This window comes from Sciurus carolinensis, chromosome 14 (genome assembly GCF_902686445.1).
Source record: "Sciurus carolinensis chromosome 14, mSciCar1.2, whole genome shotgun sequence".
In the NCBI taxonomy this organism is placed as follows: domain Eukaryota; kingdom Metazoa; phylum Chordata; class Mammalia; order Rodentia; family Sciuridae; genus Sciurus; species Sciurus carolinensis.
The window spans coordinates 15,927,091-15,940,911 of NC_062226.1; the positions used below are offsets into that span (position 1 = coordinate 15,927,091).

At 37.8% G+C, this 13,821-nt stretch overlaps 1 non-coding gene across 1 annotated transcript; it reads left to right on the plus strand.

The window, feature by feature from the left end:
• Positions 1–13,189: 13,189 nt before the first annotated feature.
• LOC124965077 (U6 spliceosomal RNA) lies at positions 13,190–13,296 on the plus strand. The gene has a single exon (XR_007105086.1). It is a non-coding gene; the product is annotated as a U6 spliceosomal RNA (small nuclear RNA).
• Positions 13,297–13,821: the final 525 nt, after the last annotated feature.

Below are 13,821 nucleotides of genomic sequence, written 5' to 3' on the forward strand. Positions count from 1 at the left end.
CAACTTAATAATTATGGTTATTTAGAGCAGAGGAGACTCTAGTTATGAGGTAGTAATAATAATTACCACATTAATAAAAAAGAATATTCATCCTTAATCTATCTATTGTGTTATATACTTTGCAAAATACATTTGAATGTAATATTACTCAATCCCAGTGATACTAGGAAGAAGGTAAGGCAGGTATTATTCTACCTAATTTACAGATGAGAACTTTGGGGCTCAATTAAGTGAATTGATTGCCTAATATCACAGTGTCCTGAACAGAGTCTCATCTCCACCACTTTTGCCTTCACATCCTTGGTAACAATATAATACATTTCCAAAGATTTCTAGAACCATTTAATTAAATAATGAGCAACTGGACACTGATCTATTTTAGACTTCACATCTGAAAACATATAGTCTGTATGCTCATAATTTAACTGGATCCAACCAATGTCGAATAAGAATTTTCTCTGTTCAAAACGAACTGTGTGATTCTATTGAAAGAAATTAGATTATGTAGAGGGGAATGAGAGAGAGGAGGGAGTGGGGGTATGAAAGATGGTGGAATGACAGAGACATCATTACCCTATGTACATGTATGACTGCATGAATGGTGTGACTCTACATCATGCACAACCATAGAAACGAAAAGTAGTACCCCATTTGTGTACAATGAATCAAAATGCAGTCTGTAAAATCAAAAAACAAATAAATTAATTAAATAAAAATATTAAAAAATAAAAACAAAATAGGAATAGTCAAAACATAGATTTTGCCCAGAACTTTAAGAACCTTACAATGTAGTAGAGGAGGTAGATGTACTGACAGCTAAGTCACAAGAAAACCATGCTGAAATCAGGGCTACACCAAAGGGATACAGAAAACACATCGGTGATGAGAAGGAAGAGAAATTACCTCCTATTGGCAGACTGATGAAAGATTACAAAAGAGCATTTTTAGGGCTTGAGGATAAGAGAAATGTTGATGATCAGAGAAGGAAGGAAGAGAGATTAAAGGAATTAGTGTGAGAATATATATATATAAAAGAATATATATATTAAATATATATATTAAATATATAATATATATTAAATATACACATTAAATATATATATTAATATATATTAATATATTATATATATTATTATATATTAATATATATTAAATATATTTATATATTATATAAAATTATTATATATTAATATATATTAAATATATATATTATATATATATTAAAGGAATTATTGTGAGAATGAATATATATATATATATATATATATAGAGAGAGAGAGAGAGAGAGAGAGAGAGTACCTAACAGGCTTGTGGACTAGCAAATATTGAAACTCTCATTTTGTGCATTGACCAGCACAAGCATTGATCTTATCAGCTTCCCTAGAGTTTTAGCTCCTAGAAGCAAGCGAAGAAACTTGACTCTAATCTGATGTTCTTCCAGCAACTTAGCTCAGATCATGAGGGGCTTGATCTCCTCCTTATTCAGGGCTCACCCTCTGGATTTTCAGACACCTCCTCCAATATTTAGTGGCAGGATAACAAGGGTGCATGCTTCTTTTGTAGTCAGTATCCATTTCCAATTTTAAGTCATCTGTTATATCAGTGAGAGAAGAAACCAGTGCCTTACTTCTGTTTGCTTCCACTTGACCCTGGTACCAAGAATCCACAAGGCAAATGGCTCATTAAATTGTGGCAATAGGTAATAAAATGCATTGTGTTTTGTATTTTACAACTAAAAAACTCCAAGTAGTGTTAAAAATATTCATCATGTTTTACACTGTTCAATCCTGATTTGACCTGTGGGTAAAGAACCCTGATTGGGGGCTAAGGAGAACTGGGTTCCAATCTCATTTCTACAGTGTGGCCTTTACTAAGTCCTTCCTTAAGTGGTTCAGGTACGCATCATAAAAAAATATTACTCATGAGCCAAAGTTCCTGGACTTTAACATTCCATGTTAATCATCTAACCAAAGGAATTCCAAGAGCATCACATACAAAGATTCCTTGGCTGGTTTAGAAAAATTGACCTTTTCTTTTTCAAAAGAAAAATTGTTGCATCTTTTGTCCTAGTGACCCTTTGGGGAAATGTGTTAAGGAACAGAGACAAAGAAATCTGCCTTTGAAGTATTTTGTCCTTATCAAAGTCCAAAACTCATTTATGTCTCTGATCTGTGTGTGGAGTCAGTTCTCTCTCTTTCTGGCTCTCTCCTCTGCCCCTTCCCTCCTTATGCCTTATTGCAACATAGTGAACAATGCTAGACACTGAAACCAGACAACTATAGATACCTAGGATTTCATCCAGCATCCAAAACTTCTCACCATATGACCTTTCGTGAATTATTTTGCCTCTTTCTAAGACTTGATTTTCACATCAATTACATGGAACAAATAGTATTTATTAGTGACCTTGTTCTGTGGATTAAGTAGGATGAAGTACTGACCAAAAAAAAAAAAAAAAAAGTCAGGGTGGGGGAAGTCCAATAAAAACTACAAATGAGAAAATCAAAATCAAGTGTAGCATCTTCTCTATTTTTTTTTTTGGAGGCAATCAGTAGAACAACTGAAAGTATATACTCAAACCAGATTCACATAATGGCCATAGCATCCACTTAACACCTCTAAAACTGAACTCATCTCTTATGTGGATATCATTCGTTCTGGTGGAACTGTTCTGGGTATGAAATGAGGTAATGCCTGTATAATAATTTGTGTATGGCTACATGCATGTAAAAGATCAGAGAATTATTATCACTGAGTTTGATAGTTCATTAATTAACCACACACTCCATCATCAGTATTTCTGTTCTATAAAATATTTCCTGAGCCCTGTAGAGGTCATGAGTTCTATGCTGTGTTGTGCAGATAACCACAACTATGCTTCATTTATTTACTTCCCTGGTATAAGATTATACTTTAGAAAGTAAATAAAATAATAGACATGTAGATATTTCCAATCCAACCTTCTATAGTATTCATGAGAAGCTCTGGAATCCCAGAGAAAAATCTTTAATTTGACTAAGGGAGTATGTTCAGAGAAGGTTTCTTCAAGGGGATGATGAGCATGTTGAGTCAAGAAGGATTAGAAGCTACAGTTCAATCAAATAGGACAAGAAAAAAATGTGCATCCCTGGAAGGCATTTATCACACAAGGGTATTTCTCAAGTTTTGGGTTCTCTTAGAAATCACCTGGGAAGCTTTCAAAGACCTCAATCTCTGAGCCCCTTCCAGCTCAATAAAAACTGTATCCCTTGGAGAGCAACCAGACTTCAATGTTTTGCACACTCTGCAAGTGATTTCAGTGTGCAGTCAAGTGGGGAAGCACTGGTCTAAAGTATGGTGGCATAATTATTATGTGGACAGATGACTACTGTCCTGAAATGAGCCAGAGCCAATGAAGAAGAACGTAAGAAACAGGGCAACAAGTACTTGACTTTCCCAAGTCAACTGATTAACCATGGTGGAGTTTAAGAGGATAGACCAGTGGCCATTTTTGTGTTTTAGAAGGATCTCTTCAAATATAACTCAGGACTGAATTCAAGAGATAGCAAAATTGAAAATTGATATGAGGTACAATCTTCAAAAAACATGTAATTATTCAATTAGTCCAGGAAGGATGCTTTCTAGATATTTAGTTTTAAATATACACAATATCTTTTCATGTATTTTTTTTTTTAATGTGGTGCTGAGGATCAAAACCAGTGCCTCACAAGTGCAAGGCAAGTGCTCTACTACTGAGCTACAGTTCCAGCCCAATATTCCTTATGATCATGTGGAGTTTATAAATATAATGATCCCTTGGGCTTTTCCTTAGAAATACAGAAAAAGTTCATGGTATATTGGAACTTCAGTTTTTGCCATTTTAAGATTTCCTTAAAATATTGAAAACATGGTGGGGGGGGGTGGAGAGGGAGAGAAGAATGGGGGAACTTTAGATTATGTAGAAGGAAATGAGAGGGAGGGGGATATAAAAATGGTGGAATGACAGACATCGTTACCCTATGTACATGTATGTTTACACGAATGGTATGAACCTACATTGTGTACAACCATAGAAATGAAATGATATACCCCATTTGTGTACAATGAATCAAAATGCAGTCTGTAAAAAAATTAAAAGATAAAAAAAATATTCAAAACACGTGCCAATGAACTTGAGTCACCATTCTTTAAAGGATATTCAATCCTTGAGGTGTAAGAAGTTGGTGTTATTGTAGATCAGGCCAAGTTAGTAACAGGTTAGTTCTCAGACAGAAGGTCTCCAAGCCTCCCATCCTTCTTGTGCTTGATCCTCACTCCTCTGGTCAGTTGTTCTCCTTGCCCTGCAAAGCACTAGGTGTGTATAATTCCACCTGTCTTTGTTAAAATCAGTACTTCTTTTAATTTTTTTTTTTTTTTTTAATGAAATGTACTACTGACTACTGGCTGAGACTGGAATCGCAGTGAATCTGGATAGAACTTTGAGAGTGGAATGGATGACATGAAATGAAGAGAGCTGCGAGGCTCAGCAAACTCTGGGTGTGGGAGGGAGATATCTTTTGATAGGGTGGGGTGCATTGTCACTTACTGCGGGAGTACCTAAAAGCAGACCCCCACCCTGGCACCAGCAGGCAGATCAAGGACAGATCAGATCATTAAGCAGCAGCTGAGGCAGCGAAGGACCACACTGACAAGGGCACATCTGATAGGTTCTTCTTGAAGGGAAGGAGGGAGAGGGATGATCCATCTGGACCCTGAAAAAGAGACTCAGACCAGAATGCACAGGCAGCCACCCCAGACTTCCTGATCCTTGCTTCTCTAAGAAGCCAGACCTCGACAAGCAAGCTGAGAGCAGCATTTTTGTGACTCAACAGTGACACCCAGTGACTCTCTCTGTCAATCCCAGGTGGCTGTTCCCGGAGGATCTTCAGAAAACACATTTCGGTCTCCATTACCTTGTACTCAGGCTGCTGTAGCAATCAAGTCAAATTCAGTTCTGAGACAGAAAAACATAATAATAAATCCCAGTATGTATGCACATAATCATTTGGCTGTTGGAGCATATTCCTCTGTTCTGTTGGGCCACGTCTGATACCAGACATGATGCCATCGTGAAGCGTGCTTGACTTTGGAATCACATGAAGAGTATCTCCCTTACATCCTGGGCCCGGATTTCATGGGCTCTTATTGCCTGCCATTTTGGAACATGGGTGCACATGCGTCTCACACGCACGTTTGGGTTCACAAGAGCTAGAATGTGATGACAGACACATGACCCATATCATTATATATTAGGCCACTGAATCTGGACATGGAGTGAAAGATTAATAATTTACAGCATAACCAGAGGGAAGTGACCAGCATTCCAAGTGGTATTACAAACTGTGTCAAATTAAAAAATAATCTAAGGACAATCTAAGGACACAGTCTAGGATACAAAACCTCCCTATGGACTAGGGGCACAGAAATGCTTTCCTTCCCATGTTGAATGGACACATATGAAACTAGGATTTTGCTGGTTTCATTTGGTTTGAAGGGGTGGAAATAGGGCTAATGAGTGGAAGTTTCAGGTAACTGCTTTTCTCTCAATAAGGACACACTTATAATGATTGAATCTACTGGGAAAGAAAGGTATCCCATGTCATCAGAAAATATAGCCTAATGTATTTGTAGTGATAATTTCAGTTAAAAAAAACAAAAGCACAGGAGGAGTGGACATAGAAAATTTCTTGAGCAACTTTGTAAGTAAAAGGGAAAGAATTTTGGTGATCAAGAATACAGGAAGATGTAATTGAACTGAGTGAAATTTTTCTCTCAATTTTTTAATCCAATAAAATTCTGCTTTTTATCTTATTCTCATCAGACTAGCACTCTTTGTTTCTCAATCTACATCGTGGGTAGAAGGTGCATACTCCCTCCACCTATGTTCACATATCTGACACAAGGAAAAAGATACCCCTAAACATGCACGCGCGCGCACACACACACACACACACACACACACACACAGAGCACACTTCCTTTTCCTTTTCTTCTTTTCCAATCCTTCATGGTTTCTTTCCCAAGGGAAACTTAATTAGGATCAGGATCTGACTTCAGGGACAATCACATTGACCCAGGAGAAGAGCCCTGCATTGCACAGATGCACCTTCCCAGGGAGAGATGGGGCACATAAGCTACGACAGTCCTCTGCCCTGAATGATCTACAGTATGATCTTGACGAGGGAAGGACACATGGAGGAAGGAAATGGCTACATAGAAAGGCTATGTCGCAATCTGGGTATGTCCCTCCAAAATTCATGTTGAATCCTAATTCCTTTCTTGGGGACATTAAGATGTGGGGTCTTTAGGATGTGGTTAGGTCATGAGAGCTCTGGCTTTATAAAGAAAGGTGGGGGAGCTCCTTACTTTTCTGCCATGTGAGGCCACATAGAAGGTGCCATGTCTGAGGACAAGACCTCATCAGACCATATCTATTGGCACCTTAATCTTGAACAGCCTAGCCTGCAGATTATGAAAAATAAATTTCTATTATTTATAAATTATTCAGTCTAAGGTACATCTTTATAGTGGGCCCAATGCACTGACAGTCTAGGACACTAAAACAGGCTATTTTCCCTTCAAACACCAGGTTTACTGATTCCTTAATTGACTTTAAATGATGTCAAATAAATCTCCCATTTTAACCATTGCTGTTTTTCGCTGCTGTGCCTTACTTACCTCAATCTGCCATGAATTATGGATGATGGAGAGAGAGAATGTAAAGAGAAACGTGAAACAAAAGAAGAAAAAATGTAAGAAAAAAACTGTGAAGTATAGAAGGGACCATTTGGGGTATTGTTTCAGATGTAGATTGTTGCTCAATGAGAAATGGTGAATAAAACCAAATCTTCAAACACTTACGTGGGCTCACATCAGTATCAAATATATTTGGACTAAGGGATGAGGTCAGAGAAGCTGGTAAATAAATAAGCGGGATATCAAAAATCTTGCCACATAAGCTGAAGTACAAAGTTAGTCATGAATTCAAGTAGGACTTCAAACTGGAACTCAGACACACGCCCGGTCCTAAACCTGAGAGCCCACTGAGAAAGTTTCAAGTACCAGGAACTGACTGTGCTGGTGTATGTGGATTTGAATTCCATTTTAGACCTTTCTAGTGAAGTAAATTGAGACAAGTCACTTCCCACTCTTAATACTGGTACCCTTGTTTGTAAAACAGAATCCTGTTATCTAAGGATAGGAAGACAGTATACATGAAGTCCCTAAGACAAAACCTGTCATACTATTGATGATTGATGATCATCAACATGATGAATCTAGGCAGGAAATGGAAAGGAAATGGGCAATGGAACCCAGTTCCAAGACAATTCTGGTATTGTGAATACCTAGATTCAGATTTTCTGACATAGTTATGACATATTTATTTCCCTCCTACAGTTGATTTAACAATTAAAAGTTCTTGATCCCAACATTCCACCAGTATGGAGGAAGGCAATGGCCTAATCTACCCTTCCTGCCCTCTCATTCCACCATGTTTTCTCCCATCGTTCCTGTAGCAACCGGCCACACTCGGGTGTAGCCTAAGAGAACCTGATCTCAGAAGCACTGTGTATCTCTTACTTTTTCTGCCACACTCAGAGATCCCCTACAGGAACCTGATGAACTATTCTGGGAACAAACTGGGAACTGAGAGGTCATTGCCATTGCTACAGCTTGTGGGCAAATATTCCCTTTTTCCAAGTCTCAGAACTTTCAGAGACACATTCCATAACATTCTCAGAACAGCACCAGTAGGAGTGAGCTCCAGTTTCTCCTAAAAGCAATTGACTCAATAATCCCTGGGTTGTCTGCTTTTTCCCTATTTTCCCATTTGCATTTCCCTAACCCTCCAAGCCTGGGGCTTTTCCTCCTTCTCTGTTTCTCTTTTTCAGACAATTGGCTCATCAAATTATCTAAAATAAACCATTTCCACAAAACCCATTGTCTCAGACTGATTTTCAGGGAAAATCCAGCTGTCTAGGCTGAGAGAAGTACTAAGAATGCCACACCGTTAGCACTAAAAAGCTGGAAAGGCATCAGGGAAAATTTAGTTGATTCCCACTTCTCCTGGGTGAGTATGCAGAAACAGATTTAGTGACAACTTCAACTCCACACAGCTAGGCAGCTTGTGCAATGGAAGATCAAGAATGTGAAAGGAGAACAACTTGGGGTTGAAAGAAAGGGACTGAAGAGGAAAGAGAAGCAAAGTTGCCTGGGTGATGGAAAAAAAAGAAATTGTGAGCAAGCCATTAAAACATCTTAGCACAGTGGGGATGACATGTATTGAATCTACCCTGTCAGCAGAGCGGAGCGCAGTACCTACCCTGATAAATGCCAGGTTCTCTCGCTGACACTTGATAAAGGTTCCATGCAGCAGCAGAGCAGCACGCAGGAATGGGTTGAGGGTGCCACTGGCTATTTTAACCTCCACTGTTCTCCAGTGCATACTGCAGAACAGGAGCTAAATGAGTGTTTGTGGAATAATGAGCGAAGGAGGGAAAATCCCATGCCTCCATCATGAATGTACGCTGACCTGGTTTTTCCCTGAACATTTGGGTACTTAGCTATATATGAGGATACATCTTTTTTTTCTGTTTTTTAATATTTTCTGTCTATATTTTAAAACAGTTTCAAGTGTTCATGTCACAGTGAGGGTAGCCACCTTGAGTTACTGTATAGCCGTATGTGTGTATATGGGTGTGTGTATACACAAAGAATATTTCAAACACGTGTGGGAGGTGTGACTGAATGTACACACAGGATGGTATTATACATATTATATTACATATGCATACATATTCCATTTCTATTTCTACCTACTCACAGTATATGTATTCCATTTCTGTTTACTCAGAATTCTAACAATGCTATCAACCCTCATGCTCATATATTACAATAATCTAGTGATCCCTCAACTTTCTTAGATCAAGGAGTTAGGGATTTGGAATTCCTTTATGTGCACATTTATGTAATCGTGCTAGTTTTAGTTCCTTATCCTAGTCGTGTGTTTGTCTGGTGTGTGTGTGTGTGTGTGTGTGTGCATGCATGATATTAGGATTAAAACCAGGGGAAGTCTACCACTGAGCTACATCCCCAGTCCTTTTTATTTTTATTTTGAGACAAGTTCTCACTAAGTTTCCAATGCTGACCTTGAATTTGCAATCCTCCTGCCTCAGTCTCCTGAGTCTCGGGGATTATAGGCATGCATCACCGTGCCCAGCTCATACAATTATTTGATCATATCAATACAATTTTTCAGTTGTAAATTTTCAAAATATTTATTTATTGATTTAAAACAATCAACAAACATAACCTACTAAGTACCTTGTGCAGGTATTCTGCTGTATACTAGATCTGACCAGGTTAAGATGGTGCTTGAATAAAGGCTATTAAGATAAAAACTTGTTTTTAGCATTAATCTCCAGGATATTTAAAGAACTCAAAAAACTTAAAAAAATCAAATAACACAATTAATAAATGGACAAAGAAACTAAACAGACACTTCACAAAAGAATAAATACAGTCAACAAATAAATGGAAAACTGTTCAACATCTCTAGAAATTAGAGAAATGCAAACTAAAACTGCACTAAGATTTCATCTCACTCCATTCAGAATGGCAACACTTAGTACAAGTAACAATAAATGTTGGCAAGGATGTGGGGGAAAGGGTACACTCATACATTATTAGTAGGACTGCAAAGGGTACAACCACTCTGAAAAGCAATATGGAGATTGCTCAGAAAATTTGGAATGGAACCACCATTTGATCCAGTTAGCCCAATCCTTGGTTCATACCCAAAGGACTTAAAATCAGCATACTATAGTAATGCAGTTACACCAAGATTTGTAGCAACTTAATTCACAATTGCCAAATTATGGAACTAATCTAGTTACCCTTTGACAGGTGAATGGATAAAGACCCTGTGGCATGTATACACAATGGAATTTTACCCAGACATAAAGAAGAATACAATTATGGCATTTGATGGTAAATAGATGGAACTGGAGAACATCTTGCTGAATGAAATATCCCCAAAACAAAGGTCAAATGTTTTTTCTGAGTTGTGGGTGCCAACACCCAAAAAGGAATGGGGGGGAGAATAGAAGTTCAGTGGGTTAGACAAAGAGGAATTAAGGGAAGGAAAGGGGGATGGGAACAGTAAATACAGTAGACTGAATAGGACATGATTTTCCTACATTCATATATGAATAGATGACTAGTGAAACTCCACATCATGTACAACCACAAGAATGGGATTCTAAGTTATACTCAATATATGTATAATATGTCAAAATACATTCTACTATCATGTATATCTAAACAGAACAAATATAAAGAAGAATAACACTGTAAAAAAATAAACAAAATGAAACAATAGCAACAACAACAAAATATTATCTTTACATTTGAAACCCCATCTCTAGGGAGTAGTCATTCTTATGACGGGTCTTAACCTAAATATTTTTTGTCTTGAATACTGCCATGCACAGGGCTGGTCAGGGGTTTCTTAGTTTAATACTTCATGAAGATAGGCATCTTACATAGTTGAACCTGAAGTTATTCTGGTTAAAATTGTATATACATTTTTTAGCCTATATTAGATACAATATGGTATAAAAAATGTCCAGATCTTTTATAGCTCTTAACACACTATTTCTTGGCTAGTGTTTTATTTTCATACTGAAACACGGGAATATGGGAGCTGTGTCTGTCTTTTTTACAACTTGAACCCTCACTATCATTTGACATAAGGGCCAAGATATTTGGTGGGAGCTCTGGCAATATTCTGTTTATTTCCTGATCAAATCAGTAAACACAATACATATTGTGGATCAGTTTTTCAATGGTGGGTAAATATGTAAGCCTTCCTGAAGAAAGTTCTCATCATATTTACTAACACTTTTCTAACCTCATGTGTTTGGACATGACATTGAAGTTCTTATGGTATGTTTAAGAAAGGTAAAAACTCCCTTCAACTTGCCAACTCCATTTTTATCCATTGATGAAAGAGGATCTGGGTTTTATCTTATTGACAAAATTAAGGTGATATATTGCTAAGAAAATATTGAAAAAGACTGATTCTAATAAGCATGTGATATATGGAACAACGAAGCTAGATGGGATACAGTGACTTGCCCCAGAGCTCACTTCTTAGCAGTGGAAATATCTGTCTTCAACCAAGATCCCAGGTTGACTGGTTTCATTTGATAATAGTTTGCAATTTCTGCTAGTTATGCCTTAGTTTTCTTGGTCATTCAATAACTAATGCATTACTAGTATAGTAATTCTATAGTCCAGGATTTTTTGTATATTTATAGGCTCTTTTCTTTTTGACTCAATTTTTTCCACTGCTATTTTAGCAATATTATTTCACTTTTTTTATCAATATTAAATCCCTACTGGATGATTTCAGATTCACAGATATTAGCTCAGATATAAATAAATTTTATTCACTTAATCTTTTGTTTTAGAAAAAATACCTTAGTTTCTTTTATTTATACACTGTATTAGTTTTCTTTCCTTTTTTCCAACCTCTCAGAGTTTATCTGTTGAAAACTATTAGTAATATTCAAGTCCCTCTTATCAAGTGCCATTCTTAAAACTAAGGTCATTAATCCCACAAAAGAAGCAGACTGAGCAGAAACTGATGATGGGGCCACCGTGTCACCAAGAGGAAGGGAAGAACACAGCTCGGGCTGCCCACGCTGAAGGTCTGTGGAATGACTATGAACACAAAGAGGTGGCTGACACAAGCAACAGCTAAAATCTACTAAGTGCTTATAGTGCTGGGCACCAAGGAGGTCACTATGTGCTGCATTGTGCTGAGCCTTCTCATGAAGCAGGAAATATTGGGGACTCTTGTCTTAAAGGTGAGGAAATGAGCTTCCAGAAAGGTCAGGGAGCTCATAAGTGTCAGAGCTGAGACTGGAATCCAGGCTTTCTGATTCCAAAACCCTTGTGACACAGCAGTGAGCTACAAGCTTACTTATCAACATTAAAACCATTTGTCCACAGTCATTGTCCTGGTACCATCCACTCCTGTCAACACGTTCAGTTCTTCAAATGACATTGACGAAGCAATGAACAAAAGTAATGGGTGGGGCATTTTCCTAGGCAGGCTGACAATGTGAATTCTTCTCTCCAGTCTGTCAACTGAATAAATAACATAGAGCGTAAGAACACAGATAACTGTAAAATTCAAGTCGACGTTGTTCATAAATGGTGATGATGGTGTTCACTATGTGCCTGACACTTCTCTGAGATGTAATCTGAATTAGCTCATTTAATCCTTGTTGCAGATAATTATCAAAGGTCCACCTCTTATCTCCTTGTCCCAACTAAATCCATCTGCATCCAAGATGGATAATTCCCATACTAAGAGTTTCTTCCCTCAAGTGCCTGCAACTCTGTGCTTTCCTGAAGACCTTTACCCAGAGTCCCAGGAGTTCTTTCAGTCTGCAGCCAGAGCAGCCTGGAAATGTCAGGGAGTTAATGCTCCCACAGGAAACCCTTAAGCAAGGAGAGATGGGAGTTGGTTGATGAGCACCCCAGTTTTCCCAGCCTCAGTGGGACAACTCTGAGACACCTTCCACAGAATTACTCAGAACCCTACCAGGGTAACCTATTAATTATCAAAATCTTTCTATTCATCTTACAATTTCAAATCCCATCCTTCCTGCCAATCCTTTCTGATAATCTGCTCCAGGAACTACCTGATCCCAATTCTCTGCTATAGAATTTACTTTGGGGGATAGACGTAGTTCTACAACCCACAAGACAAGATTTGGAACTGAAGCAATCACTGGTCAGTTTAAAACAATAAGGAAATGATTGTTATTTTCTGGGGTGGTGATGGCATATGTCAGGTTGCAGACTCACAATCACTAAAAAAGGTTCATGTGTGGCTAACTGAAATGAGATGTAAGTGGAAGCAGAAAAGAATGGTTTATGTAACAGCTCTTGCATTTAAAGACATAAAGACAATGGTAATTATGAAGTGATAGAATTGGATGAATTCAGTTAAATTCTCTACAGGCCTAAAGGGCAAAACACATAGGCTTATTTTAATCACGATCAACTCAAGGTATCCTGTGAAAGCCAGAAACCCTCAAGCAGCATTTCTAATCCAGAAAAGGTTGATTCATTATCAACTCAGAAGTTGGACTCAGTGTTTGCTTTGGCAACACATACACTAAAATTGGAACCAGATAGAGAAGATTAGCATGGCCCCTGCATGAGTATGACATGCAAATTCGTGAAGCATTCCATATTTTTAAATACTCATCCCCCCAATAAAAGAATCTGGGCTCAAGTTTTTCTCAAAAGTTAAACCTCTCTTAAAAGAGAATAGTAGGAAAGAAAAGTAACACGAACTTGCTCATCTCCAGCAGCCAGAGGGCAGAGCATCTTGAAGATCAAGTCCAACATAAAATATAAAGCTCCTCTAAGGATCTACCAAGATGAGGGATTACTTAACACCATCTAGATGTCTTCAGTAATTTGGTGTCTTAATGATGGACAGAATTCAAAAGCTTGGAACGTGGATATTTGGGTAAACGCCTCAGAGAAAATGGAATTCTTAGATATCTTGAACCCTCCAGATTGAGGAATATATCTTTGTTCCTTTGCCAAGAAATTGCAGACTCTCATTACCTAGAGATTGAGCATGGATATTGTTTAAAGGATGTTGAGCATTTTTGTCCATCTACTCTCATTGACTGAATATAGGCAATACTAGAGTTGTATCTTAGAATGGCCCCAAATGGGGAGAAAATGACTTAATCCATGAAAAGGAACAGC